We start from the raw sequence: 17034 nt of genomic DNA, 5'->3' as shown, positions 1-17034 counted from the left end.
ATTGACTTGGCTCACTTCCTCAGTAATTTTTTTACTTACGTGTTAAGTTGACAGCAAGACTGATCCTTGTGAAATGCTTTCAACGATGTCCCACCCTAAAAAACGAGGGCTAGCTATATACACAGTTAGTTTACAGTAGCCAATTACACTAAACTGTGAAGCAACTTAAAAGTACCCAGGAAGACAAAACTGTAAAGCAGGGATAAGAGAGAGGATATCTGCATGCAGGGCTACATTCTGTAAGCTTGATTCACACACCAGGTGTTTGGATTCATTTCTGTTACTGACAGCGCTGGGCAACACTAGCAGGTGCTGCACTCTTAAGGTACTACCTTCCAGGTGAGACATTAAACTCATGGGCCCATCTGCATGAATTCATGGTAGATGCCTGTAAAAGTTCCCATGGCATTTGATAAGACCAAGGGAATGTCCCCACTGTCCTAGCCAAATTGCAAAAATGTTCCCATCTGAATAAATATCACCTTGGCTCTTCCCTAAAAACAAGCCAAAAGCCTAGTTGGGCTAACCTGGTCAAGAAAAGTAAATAAACAAAATAAATTCACTGTCTGTTAAATAATGACTAATGCACATGATGTTCACATTCACAGTTTGAAATAACAAGAAATTTTCTTAAAGGTCACTTTGATTACAGTGTATCTATCAAGGGCAGGACAGCACATTCTATAGACCATCTAAATCTGAAGAACATGTTTAGCCCTCTAGGATGAACACTGTAGCACTTTATACCTCAGTAGTGCAACCCAAAACTGACTTAGTACTGTTTTTATAGGACCACTTGAAATAATGTGAAAAGGTACAAAGTCTCCAGAGTAGAGAAATAATAGGGATTGAAAACTTGAACTATTCAGAAAGGCTTCAGGAGCTGTCTGTCATTATATTATGTTTCCTACAAGTTACTTAGAGGGGATATCTGACTGGCATATATGGCATTCTCTGATCCAGATTTAGCTGAAAGTCTTTTCCTGAAATGTACTGTTGTGGGACCAAACATTAAAGTGAATCCCAGTAACACATCCTGTCACATTCTGAAATAATCAAAGGTCCTTTTGGATGTCACTTTTACATTAATTCACATTTTGAAATAATCAGCAGGATCTTGTATCTACCAAAGTTAGAAGAACATATTCTGTAGCTCATCTAAATGTAAAAGGCATGTCCAAGGCCAGTAGAAAACTGTTTTTTTTTTAAATAAATATTCTGTAAAAACATCAGGAAAACTGTGAGTGACAGTACCAATCTCATCTACCCTCTCACAGGTTGTATCATTCTCATACATAACAAAAAAGATGTGCTACCATGTGTAGCTACATCCGTCCTGAGTTTTTCTCAAATGAAGTGTCGACCAGGCATTGCACAGTACCTTTTCTGAGCCTTATGCAACCAGCAGATTGTACGTTTTTTATTTTTTATATTTTTTCCCTACAGATTTGTTTGTTTTTCAATTGAATTGTACAGGTTATAGGTCACGCTAAAGGTGGGAAAAGTTTTGAAATGATTTATTGTGTTCTCATTTTTTATATCACAAAAACCTGGCATTTTAACAAGGGTGTGCAAACTTTTTATATCCACTATACATTATAAATCACATAAACTGCTATACAGCCTATAAGCTAGGCAACATTACATACATCATTCAATCCCTGCCTTTTCTTAACCCTCATTCATCATGCAAAATGTTTTCTGCATGCATTGTTCCCACAGTTTCTATGTTTTTTCTACCTAATTTACTCCTACCCTTTTCTAAAGATCTCACCTCCTATTCTTTTATCTCTGTTACAATATACATTTCTTCAAGTATAGTTGGTTTAGATTTTGATTTCTATTTTCTAGTAATTGCCTTTTTGGCAGGCACCAAAATTAAATTTAGCAAGGCCTTACTATGTCTACACAATTCAGATCCTGTATCCCAGCTCATAATTTCCTTAGTTGCACTCATTCTCTCACCCAGTATTCCCAACAGAGTACTCCGTAGGAAATTTTTACAGTCTGTCAACACATTACACTCCGAAAATGTATGTTCCTCATTACCTCTTTCTTCCCCATCACACCTCCACCATTTGCCATCTACCTGAGGTCTTTTATTTAGGATTCCCCCATCCCTTTCTCTTTGCCTATACTCTGATATAAATCCCTGATAGGGAAGGTAACCACTGGCCTCGCTCCAAATGTGTTTGTGGCCTCTTCCCATTCTACTACCTTTCCTTCTCTAATTATTTTCTCCCAATACCTTGGTTCCTTTGCTAGCTACTTCCAGTAAATTCCAGCCCCCTCTTGTCTATTCTCTGCACCCCTAACTGCAGTCATCCCTATCGGCAGAGCCTCCTTTCTCCATTCTCGTGTTGGTTTAGTTCTTATTATACTTTCTGCTGCTTTATGAATATAATATTCTATATGACTGTTATTTTTCTCCTTAAGGATCTCCATCCAAATTCCTTTTTCTCTTTATTTCTTGAATAACTCCCCCTGCTTCATCATCATCCCTTTCCACTTTAAATTGTAGCTTCCTGCTTGTGTTATGTATAACAGCCTTAACTGTGTAACTCTAAAATATTCATTCAAATCAGATAATCCAAAATCTCCTTGTTCTTTTGAGAGGATCAACTTATCCCACTTGCATATGTGCCTGCTTTGCTTTATAAATCATATAGTGAACTCCCTATTTAGGGTTGCCAACTTTTCATGTCAAAAATTCTGTACATGTACATGAAAGCAAAATGCAGTACCCCCCCACACATGTACCCCCCCCCCCACGCATGCGGTACTCCCCCACACACACACACACACAGCCATTCCGTTGTCCCATTACTTGGCTATCTCTCCATTTCTCCCTAGTTGCCATAAATACTGTTCAAAACTCTGTGTGCATACTGTTTTCGGCTTTACTTCTACAATGATTACAGATACTTGGATTTAATGTAAAACTTTTATTTCGAATTTTACAGCACAAACACTAATAGCCATTTGCTAAACAAGCAATACAGTCTCTCCCAAACAGAGATAGCTTTAATACTTCTTTGCCTTTAAAACTCACATTCACTGAAACAACACTGAAACCTACATTCAAAGAAAATGCATCTGGCCAGTGGTGGATTAAGTTTACCTTTGGGTTTTTTCAAATCATAGGCCCCTTGCACACATTTTTAAAGCCAAGCAAAAGTTCTTTGATTTACCTTCCTGATTGTATTAAATTTTAATACATAATAACAGCTAGCAGACATGAATTAACAGCCACCACAACTTTGACTGGTACGCTCATGCTCATGTAGAATCTCTAATGAAACAAAATTGGCATATTACTGATATACTTAAATAGCATATATTGCCAGGCTGTGGCAACACAATCCTCTAAAATGCTGGATATGTTAACCGTATGAAAATGGCCATATGTTAGTTCCCTTAAACCAATTCACACTAAAATCCAGAGAGTTCTAATAAGGCCTTCTTTAGCTATGTTAGAAACCTAGGAGGAAACTCCCAGATATGCTCAGAACTAGTTCAAAATGATGTGAAGATTACTGATCCTACAGACATTGCCAACATACTGGCTGACAGGTTCAGTGCAAACTTCTCACCCCTCCCAGGGAGAGATATCTATACCAAATGATTGCAGCCCCCAAACATATCCAGCGCCCCAAGAGAACTGCTCTCTAAGCAAAAACACAGCATCCATGGGACCTGATGGTGTCCCCGGCTGTGTGCTCCACTTAACTCAATGAGGAATTAAACCCACAGCTAGGACAGCTGTTTAATCAAAGTCTTACCTCTGGATACTACACTCAGGAGGGCGCGACTGTCAACTGTGTCCACTTTCACAAAGGCGTGCTCTCCAACTGGTTGGTAATGCCCGCCCATTAGCTTGACAAGCCTTTATATCAAAGCCATGGAGAGGATCATAATGGACCTCATAAATAAAGACATTGGGAATTTGCAGACTTTGGATCCAACCAGTTTGGGGCTTTCAAGAAAGGCAGATCATGCCTTTAACTTGGTTGACACAGAACCCACAGGGTCAGAGTTGCTGGCGCCCATGTCAGACTCAAAGCCTGTCACAAGTGGTGTCCCACAGGGCTCAGTCCTGGCCCACTCTTTTGGCATCATTTCTTTTTCTGAAAAGCACAAGCAAACAGGGTTGAGTTATGGGGAAGTTTGCTTTGCTGATGACTGCAACAGAAGGCAAATCTGACACAGACAGATACACATCCTTCAGAAGTTAAAGTCAAAAATCTAGATCCATCAGAGCCACAAGGGCGGGAGACTTAAACTCTCGACACGGCTATTAAGCGTGTGTGAGGGAGGATTCATCACATCACAAAGACTCCTGCTGCTGTGGAACAGAATCCCGGTACATGTGAGGCAGAGCACCTCGCTGGCCTTGTTCAAGAGAAATCTTGACCAATGGATGGGAGATCGCAGATATACCCCAGGGATTACCTCAGTGTCACTGCTCGACAGAGGCACAGCAAAATAATGGGTATAGTTCCCCATACTAAAGGGGTGGCGTAAGCCACAAAACGATGGGCTAGGCTTGTAAATGCCCTCGGGCAGATAGCCTAGTATGAACCTATGAACCTAAAACACCCACATACATACTGTCCCAGATGACTATGCATGCCCCTTTAGAGAGGGTACATCATCAGATGAGATGTGACAGTGAAGTCTTCACATAAATAAGATAGCAATATTCCTCTTTGACAGACACTGCTGCTCAACAAGCCTCATCAGTAATCAGGCAGAAGTAATGCTATAGGTGCTCTTTTCATATACTAACTACCTCTCAAAAATGGTAGATACTTTTCTATACACTTCTGATTTCTCACTGATAAGTGAATTAAAAACATATGGCTAACGTTCAACTTGCAGCTTTTAGACACACACACACACACACACACACACACACACACACACACACACACACACACACACACACACACACACACACACAAACACATTGCCCTCAACAAGCCTTATTATTTTTGACAATGATGATGTGATGACAGTAACAGCACCACTTGTTAGACTGTGTGTTAAATTTATAGTTGTAAACATTTTGCCAGTAAGCATTGAAACAAAACACATAAACCAAATGACAAAACTGCCCAATTCAGAACATTTCAACCATAAATGGCCACTCATACTTATGTCATTAAAATCCACCAATATCAGTCAATATGCACAATCTCTGCAGAGTGCAGAAGTAAAACATCTAAATTCCACATTAAATAGATCTGCAAATAATGAAAAGTTGCTGCTAGCAAACAATTTTATATTTCAATGTTTCATCTACAGATCAATGCATGCTGCCCTTGAAGAATTGATTGCCTATGTTATGTTAAAAAATGGTAAGCTGCCGGTAATATTGCAATAGGAAATGGATGGCAAACTGAAAACAGGGGCATAGTTACTACTAGGCATCATAGGAGGACATACTCAGGACTGCAGCACCCAGGCTGCCCCATTAAAAATTAAATACCACACAGTATGAGCTGAGGGAAAAAAAAAAAACAGAACTTACATGTGCCGCAGTGTTGCCGTCCGTGACCTGTCCACCCCCTGCTATGGAAATGCACAATTTGCAAGGCAGATATAGTAGGCACATACTGAATAAACAGCAACAAAAGCATCGATGTGCACAGATGACTGGCAAATACAATTAAACGACTGCACGGAAAATGCAAAATCTTCAGCCAAGGCTACTGCAGGACCCCGATCAGGCAGCTGCCTCCCCTGGAAGCTGCACCCCATCCCAGACTAGAAAAGGAGCAGTCAGTCTTGAATGAATGCATAGAGGCAGAAACTTCTTTATTGGAAAGAGACAATTTACATGCAGTTTCAATATCTGAAAAATAAGCAACACCCACCCCAAGTCATTGTTCCTTAATTCAACCTCCAGCGATCTCAGAAAGACAGTCAAAGGTGATGCACTGCATAAGAATGCACTCAGCGGAGAAAGGGGTTTGGCCAACGAAACCCATTAAAAGCTGGGACCATTGGGGTCTGCTTACCTTGTGTTGAGATGCTCAGCAGTACAATCCAAGCCACATAGATTCCATGGATTCCAACTGACGACACCGATCTCAGCAGCCATCGTGGAGGAAATGTTGAGCGAATCCCACACACAGTTACCAGAGAAAAGTCAGAGCAAACACCAACCGGCCTTGTGCTTTGCCTGGGGCTTTTCAGCAAACAGTCCGTTGTCTTTATAATTCAAATTCCACGCACACGGAAGACAGTGAGTACTAACAGACGTAAACAGTCGCAAAGACACTGTTTTCGTCATCTGCACCCGGTCGCAAAAGGCATTCTTAAAGAAGAACGCCCCTAAAAAAAAAAATATATTTTTTAAAACTAAATGAAAATGTGCACAGTGCACCATTTTTTCCGGACAACACAGGCATTTTCCGTTCTTCCGGACAGTGTCCCTTAATTCTGGACAGTCTGGAAGAATTCTGGACGGTTGGCAACCCTATCCCTGCCTCCCACAATGCATTTAGCAGCAGATTTTAATTCCAAGCTCCTTAAATGCAAAGGATATAAAACTGTAATAAGGGCTTCATGAAAATGGTCATTAGTAAAGTAGTTGATGTGTCTTTCTTTACATTTTATAAGCATGTGATTAAGTCACTTATAACTTGCACAGAATCAGTGAACTCAACTCCCACACTGTATCTAATCTGCCAAAAAAAGCTTAGGCCTTTCTAGCAAAGTTTTTCAGTCCCCACCACCAACAGATTGCTGAAATTTTACAATAATACAAAATCTGAATTTAATGAAATTGTCACAAACAGTGGAAAGCTTGAATAGAGCATTGTTGTTGTTAACAGTTTTAATACTATAGAGTTGGTAATAAATTCTCTTCCTAAGTTCATTCTCAGTTTTACCAATTTAAAATGCCATTCATACATTGTTGGCATATAGCAACATACACCACACCTCTTGAAGTACAATAAAGTTTTCCAATGCTCTAAATTCTCACTTGGTTGACCAGAATCACTTCCTTTGCCTCACGAATATATGCACTTTGGTTACAGCAACCGCAGTTTGTCATACCAACTCCAACACCACTTTATACTGATTTACCATTTCTACCATACACTTGAGATTTTTGCCATTTTTGTAAGCAAAATGAACATCAGTTCCTAATTTACAACTTAGTTGGGGGTGCCTTGCAACAATGGTTTTCCATTTTTTAACAATAATGCTTTGATAGCCACCCAGTGGTGTGAAAAGGTAATATCAGAGCTTTAGTTAGTCTTTTGTTAGACTGTGTCATAGTCTTGGCCACATCACCAGTTTTCTGACTATACACAGTCTCTCCCAACAGAATGGGCATGGTCCACTCATTTGGCTATCACCTGCATGAAGCCTTGCTTAGAAGCGCTGGTGGATAACCTTCATCAAAAAACATTGCCTCTAGTTCAAATATACTTTCAGAGGAGGTCCTACACAATACTCTTACAAACAGCCTCTTAATCAACCCCACATTTTGAAAGTGAGGGTTGGTAACTATGGTAATCTAAACATGCATTAGAAAATGTGGGTTTATGATACACGACTCTCTAAAAACAATGCTTATTTAAAATTTTAGCAGTTGTAACATCAAGATAGTTTACCTCATAAAAAGAGCAACGGAATGTAAACTTCAAAAAATCTGTAATTTGATTAATATATTCCATAAAAGAGACAAAGTGATAGCATTTCCCTGCAAATTTTAAAAATGTCATCCAGCAATCATATATACATTGAAATATATTTAAAAACTTCCTAAAAATACAGGCTTCAATTCCCAGATATACACAACAGCATTGGGATAAACCAAGGCGCATCTAGCCCCCATAACAATGCTAGTTTTCTGCCTAAAGTATTTACCCTCAAAAAATAAAAAGTTGTTATAAAGCACAATGTCTAAAAAATCTATTAATACATGCACATCTCTGCTAAATCAAATTCCCTTGTAAGAGCCTCAGTAAACCAAACAATCCCTACATCATATGGAATGAAAAAAAAAAAAAAACAAAAGATCCACTACTTGGAGTGCCTGACTAGGGAACAGGTCTCTGTCTTTCTTTCTTTTTTGCTCTTTAACTTAAGAGTTGAGGGTCACCAGATTAGAGAACAACACCAGGCAGCAGATGAGTCAGTGACAGTTGTGATTTAAATTAACATTTAGTATGAATGATTAACAGAAGGGACACTTAGCTATACACAGCAAAACTTTGTAGTCACTGCCTCATTTGTGTGAATGGTGACATTTTACAACTTTGTAGTCACTGCCTCATCTGTGTGAATGGAGACAGTTTCACCTCTTCTTATATCTATTGTTTAATTTTTTTTTCTTACAGAAAAGTTCTCTGCTTGTTTCATCTTGATGTGTTCAAGCTCTAACATATTGCTGGAATGATGAAAACAGACACAATACAAATCACTTAAAAAAATGGTTTACCCTGCAGCATTTTGTTAAACTGCTGCAACCCTTTGTTAAATTGACTTGAATATGTAAATGGGTTCGGCATTTTTAGTCAAAAATATAGTACCATAAAGTATTAAAAAATTTCAGATGTATCTATATCTCTCAGGCACTACATTAAATGCGCATTAGAAACCCACACCTCTCTGAACTCCCCGCCAAATGCACACAGCAGCTGATTAGCAAGCAGTAGGACACATCCCCAACTATCAGTAATCTTAGTAACAAAATAACAAAGCAATATTGGCGAGTACACTTCTCAAATGTACCTTAATATGAGGCACATTCTTCATTTTATGTATTAAAATTTATTACATACCACAATGTTTCACACTGAAAGGCTTTGATGCACATTCATTGTTAACAATTTTTTAAACAAGTTTCCTTGGCACATAACACTGAATCACATTAACTTATAAAAATAACTATTTATGAAGAAGCAGTTAATAATAAACATAGACTGGACCAACCCTTAATCAATTTTTTCAAGTGTAATAATAGATGTCAGTTCATGTAAGTAATTAATATTTATCACTCATACAGCCCCATAAGTGGGCCCCCCTTATCGGCCTGCTTTCTTTTGTTTTGCAGCTGCTGAGTAATCAATAGGTGCATTCTAATTGTTTTAATTAGATGAGCTTATTAACTCCAGCAGTGTTAAAATAAGTAAGTAGTATGGGTTGTATATAGTACACATACATGTGATCAGAGACTGCCAATCAAAACTGTCAGTCATTGAAATCATGCCCAGCCTACACAAAAATGTTGTTGCAGTGCTTCTTTTGAGATATCACTTAAGTGGTGCAAAGAGCAATATGAAAACTGCAGAAAAACATTGCTGGTAAATTTTTCATAAGCATGTTTAGTCACTCCAGGGAGAACAGTGCCCCACTTTATACCTCATTAATCTGACCAGTTATTGAATATAATATGTATTGTGTAGTCGTCAAATGACAGATCTAAAAGAACTTAAAAAGTTATAATCGCTCTTTACCAGAAAATCAGGGGGTTGGACATTTCAAACTATTCAGAAAGGCATATGTAACTGTCATTATATTCTATTCATTAAATGTTACTTACAGGTAACCTCTACTGGGCTCTCAGATGACCTCTGCTGTGCTCTAAGATGATATCTGATCCAGTTCTATGTGAAATTTAATGTCTAGAACTCACTGCTGGGGAGTTACGACTAGACTGGGGAGCCTAATATTTTTGTTTCCCAGTATGGCTTTGCGATAAGGAGTGTTTTCACTACTAAATTAATTTAACTCTGCTCCAAGGTGATACATGCTGTTGATGAAGATACTGCTTTTGATGCCATCTTTGTAGACTTCACTAAATCTTTGACCCTGTCCCCTACATCTCAATTATCATATCTCTCAAGAAAATGGGATTTAACTCTTTTCTAGACAGTGTGAGTGTGAATTTCCTAAGGAGCTGAAAATCTAAGGTGAAAGCTATATTTCTGTAGAACATGGAGTAAAGAAATGTGTCCTACAGGGGTCAATGCCAGGACCCTTCTCATTTCATGTTTTTACATCTACCTTTCTGGTAATCAGAAAGTGTTGGGACAGCTTAGTTGATGACGATGTTAAAATACTTAGCCTAGTATTTAATATTGTGGCTCAGTCTTCATTAGAGAAGTATGTAGATGAACTTTACACCTGGGTAAGGTTAAACATTGTGTCCTTTAATTGTAAAATGTGTAGTGTCAATGTCTTTTGGCACAGAGAATGTTGAGTATGCATATGATCTACAGGATGGCATTATTACCAAATGCGTGTACTTTAAGGACTTGGGTATACAGGTAAATGGTAAATTGAATTTAAAGGACATGTGAATAAAACTGTCCTTGCACATCCTTACTCATATGTGCTAACCCTACTCCTGCTTATCACTATTTGGTCAATTAAACAGGGCACCGATGTGCAGAAATTTATTTAATGATTGCTGAAGTTTCTGTGTGTCAAGATTTTAATACAAACTCATATATATATATATATATATATATATATATATATATATATATACACACACACATATATATATATATATATATATAGAGAGAGAGAGAGAGAGAGACACACACACACACATATGTGTGTGTGTGTGTGTGTGTGTGTGTGTGTGTGTGTGTGCGTACACATATACACACATACACATGGTTGTTCTTTTCATGGAAAAAATGGAGACTTACTTGCCTGTTTTCTTAACTAAATTATCATGTTTTTGCTTACCAGGACTAGGGCCTATAGCTTCTTGGTAAAATACATTGCTCGTTAAAAAAAAGAATGGGAATGGTTTCTACCTAGTGTCTGTGGTTTGTACTAAACTGACATTTTCATTTACAAAATCCAAAGCCTATGACTTTCTGGGAGCCACACTGTTCTTCTTTTTGAAGAGGAAGGCTTCTGTAAATATCTCCATTTTTTTCCATAATTCTTATGGTACTTTGAAATATAACCAGTTAAGCCATTTAATGTCAAGTGGTAACTAGCTGTAACCCCTCCATGTACCATGACTACTTTTCCAGGAACTGTACTGTAAGTGCACAAAGTTCTATGAAATGATTGTTCATGACTTCATAAGTGGGATTACACTGTTTAGGCCTAAAAATCGTCTAGGAATACTGATTCCTTGAATACACTTTATCTTTTACCCAAATATCTGAATATTTCTTAAAAGTATTTAATTTATTTGACCAATGAATACTAACAGAAACACTGTTCCATAAGATAGAGATGATATTTATTGCACATATGAACATTTTTTACATAGATGCTTCTGAAAATTTTCCTTATTATGTTGTAAAGATTTAGCATGTTTAAAAAATTCTGTACTGAAAATTACTTGCAAAACTGGATCATGACAAGTACTGCACACTAATAAACTTTCCATGAATACATTTATAAGTTATGGAATAAAGTTTTAACTGCCTTAATCTATTCTCATTGTTTAAATCCTTAACTGACACAATTCTTTATATAAATTTTCTCTGTACATCTTCCAGTTCACATAGTTGTCCTGGAGTATATATAAACAAAAAGTGTTGTTGTACTCTAAGATAGGTCTTATAAGGCTTTAAATACCATTTTAAGACTATCTTCATCACTTGATGTTAATGTTAATAAGATATGATTCATCTTCTTAAAATCCTGATTACAAGCAGCTCTTAATATGTTTTTCATAAGATAAATTTGAAGAAGTCATAATACCCAAATCTTTACAGTGGTCTACTTCTTTTAATGGAACAGTACACAACTAAATAGAAGTATATGGTATTCTGTTGGTAAAGTACATGATTCTGCATTTTTCAATACTAAACTTTAAACCCACAGGTATTTAAAGCATGGTGAGCTTTTAGTTTTGCAGAAATAACATTTTGAAGTCATTGTCATATTTAACATAACCAAAAGTCTTTACTTTTTGGAATTGTTAAAAATACAATATTGAAAAGTACTAGTCCCAGGACTGAACCCTGGGGGACACCAGAAAGTACAGGAATGAATGTGGACAGTGTACCTCAGAATTTAATGTACTGAACCCTGTTACGTAGCCGCTCCATAACCCATCTCATAATATAGCTGTTCACATTTAGTTTTTACAATTATTAATCTCACTACATGGCAAACTATAAAAAGCTTTAAACAAATCCAGAAATGTAACATCTGGAGACACACCCTGCTCCAAAGCTTCAATAACATGAGTGCAAAACCAAATCACATTAGTTGAGGTAAATCTATCCTTAATGAAGCCATGTTGTTCGTTATAAAAAATAGAAAGATTTGTATCAGTTTTAAACAGCTTTCAAAACACTTGCCCAGAATGGAAGTTAAACTTAGTGGTCTATAATTTTCAATAGAATCTTTCAGAGACAAGGAAAGTGACATGACTAACATATTCCAATCCATTTTTGAACAGTGTTTAACAACATACTATAATAAATCAAACACAGCTACATTTTAACAAACTTTTCTTATTATCAGTTGTAAACTTAAGAGCAAATTTTATGGAATTGTGATCAAATAATCCCAGAGGCATTGTCACATTAACAACTACAATTAATTCCGGAATATTTATTACCAACAGAATACCACATACTAATTTACATATATTAAACATATGTTCTCCTCTATTGTTTTCAGAAACAAGTTTAACCACACCTTTAATCAGTATAATATTGATAAACTCCTGTTCAAAATGATATTCCTAAATAATTAAAATCACCCAAGACTATAACATTACTGTATTCAAACATTTTTTTCTAGGTTATGCAAAAACTCAGAGTACTTACTATTTTCCATAGTTGGGAGTACGATAGATAACACAGTATAATGTAAATATCATTACTGCTCCTATTATACTTAATCTGAACAACTATACATTCCAGTTCGGGTACATATTTCACTTCAGAAGATGACATAGGTGACTCCACATAGTGACCCCTCCACTACCACTATTTTCCTGAAGACATTCATATTTAATGTAATCTTTTATTTGGAATAAAGAAGTAGTATTCCATGAGTTGACTATTGCAATGATTGGATACCTTTCTTCATGTACTAATCCCATTAGCTCATTAAATGTATTACCCAAACTGAAGGCATTACAAAAATAGCACTTCAGAAAAGTATCGAGTATGTTTTGTAGTCTAAATGACTGCTTATTGTATTTTCCCGTAAAAACACTAGACAATCTGTTATTTTGTTGGAAACATGGAAAACACCATATCTGTTTAGATGCAACTTATCCTGAGCAAACATGCTGTAGATGTAAACACAATTCTACCAATAATTGATTAACTTTAACTGATAAACATAGAAATTTGCCATATCCACTTATTGAGCATATTGGTTCATTGATGAATACTAGACTAACTGCCTTGAAGGATCATTTTGAGCCTAGCCAATAACCTGAGGTTAGAATCAAACCTTTTACCTTGTGTTTGTGAGGTGAAAACCTTAGCCATTATACCAACTCACCCTAAAACAACAGGATTATATTATACCAGATGGAGTTTGAACCCACACTCCCTGGTTCAGGAGTCCAATACCTTATCCATTTGGCCCCTGGGGCTTGAGCATTAGAAAACATGTAATTTGAAAAAGACATGGATGGTATTATTTCACAAAGTGCAAAATCAATTTTGCTAGTCTTAAACTGTTCAATAATATCCAGTATTACATTTTCCACATGATTTAATGGAGTATATTTCAGATCATTTACGCTAATATAAATTATAAATGACTGATATTTAGAATAAACTGTACTCATTTTTCTCACTATGTTTGTAGCATCTTAAAGTTTTAATCCTGGCAAAGCTGATACTGCAATTACATTGTTAGCAAGTTTACACAGATATGATGCAGCGTGTTTCGACATGGAATCACTCAGTATCAGCATTTCCTCACTAGTATTTGCAAAACAGATAATATTATGATTGATTAGTAAAAAACACTGGAAAAACAGAATATAACAAAAACCACAAACCAGTGACCACCAAAACTCTAAAACACTTTATTCTCTCTGACGTCTTGGCTAAAATGCCTTCAAGGAGGATAAACACCAAAAAGCACACTCCTTATATATAACACACTCAGTTAAACTATTAAAACACTAAAGTAATATAATTAAACATTTAAAAGTAAAATTTTTCAATTAAATTCAGCATTCACTCCTTTAGGCATTAAAGTATCAAATTTCAATACATATAAAGCTTCTTTATACAGAAGTTTATTCTTTACACATGAATCTACAAAAAACTTTTCAATTTTCTCTAAAACAGTTCCCTGTAAACACACTGCAGAGCCCTGATGTACTGTTTGAAAATGTACTGTCACTGAGTTAGATTCTTTAGCATGTTCTATATCACGAATATGCTCTAATAATCTAACTTTAAATGCTCTTTTTGACTGTCCAATGTAAAACTTATCACAAGGACACTTCAACGCATAAATAATGCCCTCAGTATCACAATTAAAATGGCCCTTAACCCTAAATATAAGTCTATTAATACTGTCAAAACTGCTTACTATATATTTACAGGCTTTACATCTCCCATAAACCTGTGTTCCCAAACTGGAAGTCATACTATATATATTTATAAGGGGCATAATAAATTTCCCTTTAACTAAAAAGTTTTTTAAACTTCTGCCCACTTTATAAGAAATGTTTGAAGCCTTTAGGGTAACCACGACTGAGACTCTCTAGTGGATTGCATATAACTCCAATATTATGATCGATGTTTGGACTATCAAGACGAATAATCTTAAGATTATCAATGTTGCGCAAATGCTTGTCCTACTTACTTCGGTAGTTCTCTTCCTTAATGTTACATTTTTTCTTAACAATCTTTCTGAGTCAAACAGTTGATTACTTTGTTTAATATTAGTTTTTATATCATCAATGCAGTTAAGTATTATAAATTCACCATAAAGACAAGTCTGCTTATTAGTCACAGTAGCATCCTTAGCAACATCAAAACCATTTGTGTTTGTTTGAATACAGTTAAGTATAGTAACTTCAGGAATAAAACAAGTCTGTTTCTTAATCAAACAGTCTTTGCAGCATCATGACAGTCAGTTATTATTATCATGATATCAACACCTTCTAATGATCCCTTCAGATAGTCATTATCAATGAAAGGTGAACTATTAATATTGGTTTCACTTTTCCTCTAAAGTTGACTTACTAATCTCATTCTTCTGCAGTGAACAATTATGTCCATTATGTAGTTCAAACACATTATTATCATAACTGTGCATCTCGTTTTTTAGCAGGGAAGTCGACAAGCAATCATTATATTTCTTTTTGTGCCAAGTCTTATTGTTATTTAGAGCTCCCTTTTTTCTTTTCTTAGCTTTCTCTTCTATTGGAGATTCTTTTTTGGTTATCTCAATCTTATTGTCATTTGTTTTAGATTAAATGACTGGTGACCGAGTGATGTCACTGATACACTTAGCCTTTTTCCATACAACCTACATTCCGCAAAACATTAATAAATTAATTTAACGACGTAAAAGCATTGCCAAACTGGCATGGGCAGATACTGTCCTTCCCAGATGTTTTACTTTTAATTATATTGATCAATCCATGTAGGTTTATGTAATTAAAATGGTAATTGCCATCAGTTTTTCTCATGTACAGGTCTTTATCAGGTCATTGAATACATAAGAATTTAAAGTATCCATTTTATATTATCAGCAAAAAAATTAAAAATTCTGTCCCCAATACTGAATTTATGACCTCTCACTGTAGAGTGTATCAAAAATTAAAACTGACTGTACCTAATGCAAAAATTAATATGCCACCAGTTACAAAGAATGACAAAATCACTGAAAGCTAAAATGTAATAATGTGAATTCACAAAAATAATAATAAAAAATGTAAAATAAACCACACACAAAATATTTATATAGAAACTAAGTATTATCTGTAGAACAACTCTGGTAAAATCTCTGATGAATGTTCTACACTTTGCTAGATATCTGCTTAAACTTAGTTAAAAACTAGTTATAGTTCGAATGTTAATCATACAATATAAAAGAGCAAAGAAACAAAATAAAAATAATAGCCAATACTGCAGTTAAACGTTCACAATATGTATAATCTATTGTAATTTAGAAACAGAACTGAAATATGTCTGTAGTAACAAGAATACTGATTTAAATGTTAAAAAATTACCTGCATTAAATTGATACATTCAAGTAAAGAAAAAAACTGCACTAAATTAATGATTAAGCAGGAGTCATTTTTACTTAGCAGTAATACTATAAATAGTACGGCACTCACAAATTAATAACGAAGGAAAATGTGGTTCTGCTTATCAATCCAGTAGACATCTTTTAACTAATACACCAAAATAATGTACAACTCCCAGAATAGTTTCTTACTTATAGTTTAACTCTAGTATTCCCTATAATCATGCAAAGAAGCGTCCACTGGAGAATTGGCAAGTTTTACAGCTTATACTTAAATCCTATAGGTTTATTTTGATGTCAATTCGACTACACCACCAGGTACAACAAGAAAACAAACTAAAATAAAATAAAAGGTGTTTTCCATGTCTTAAAAAGGATGGGAGAGACCACCCAAACAAAACAACAAGATTAGCTTACAGTACCTGTTAACTGCACTTGGCGAGTGTGCGTGTGTACGTATGTACATATATGTGTGCAAATCAAAATACTGAGGGTGCATTTTATCGACAAGAGAGAAGCTTGGCAAGAAATATAGAATACAAGTAATAATGGCTTTACATTTGGTGAAGTACGGCACTGTCAAATACTTTGCTGAATGCATTTATGTGTAGGGCTACAGATGGTGAGAATAGGACATATATGCTATGCATCAGCTATGGGTAAAAGCATGTATCTGTGCTGTATGGTTCTGTGATGCTGATATGATCACTCAGTGGGGATGGGGAATCAGAAGCTGAGGAGGACACAAACTACTAACAACTTTTGTGAATAGAAAATCACTGCTGGTTCAGTTTCTCAGCATTTGCTGTCCGTGATTTCTTTGTTACAGTAGATTTCACCATTCTTGAT

At 35.9% G+C, this 17034-nt stretch overlaps 1 protein-coding gene across 1 annotated transcript in view; it reads right to left on the bottom strand.

Moving 5' to 3' along the window:
- Positions 1–17034, bottom strand: part of MFAP2 (microfibril associated protein 2) — a 765069-nt gene that overhangs the window by 441711 nt on the left and 306324 nt on the right. The gene's annotated exons all lie outside the window — the stretch shown is intronic.

Source organism: Protopterus annectens, chromosome 2.part0 (assembly GCF_019279795.1).
Source record: "Protopterus annectens isolate FY-2018-M chromosome 2.part0, PAN1.0, whole genome shotgun sequence".
Classification (NCBI taxonomy): Eukaryota; Metazoa; Chordata; order Ceratodontiformes; family Protopteridae; genus Protopterus; species Protopterus annectens.
Note: the sequence above shows the minus strand (reverse complement) of the source record. Positions and strands in the feature narration are given on the sequence as shown.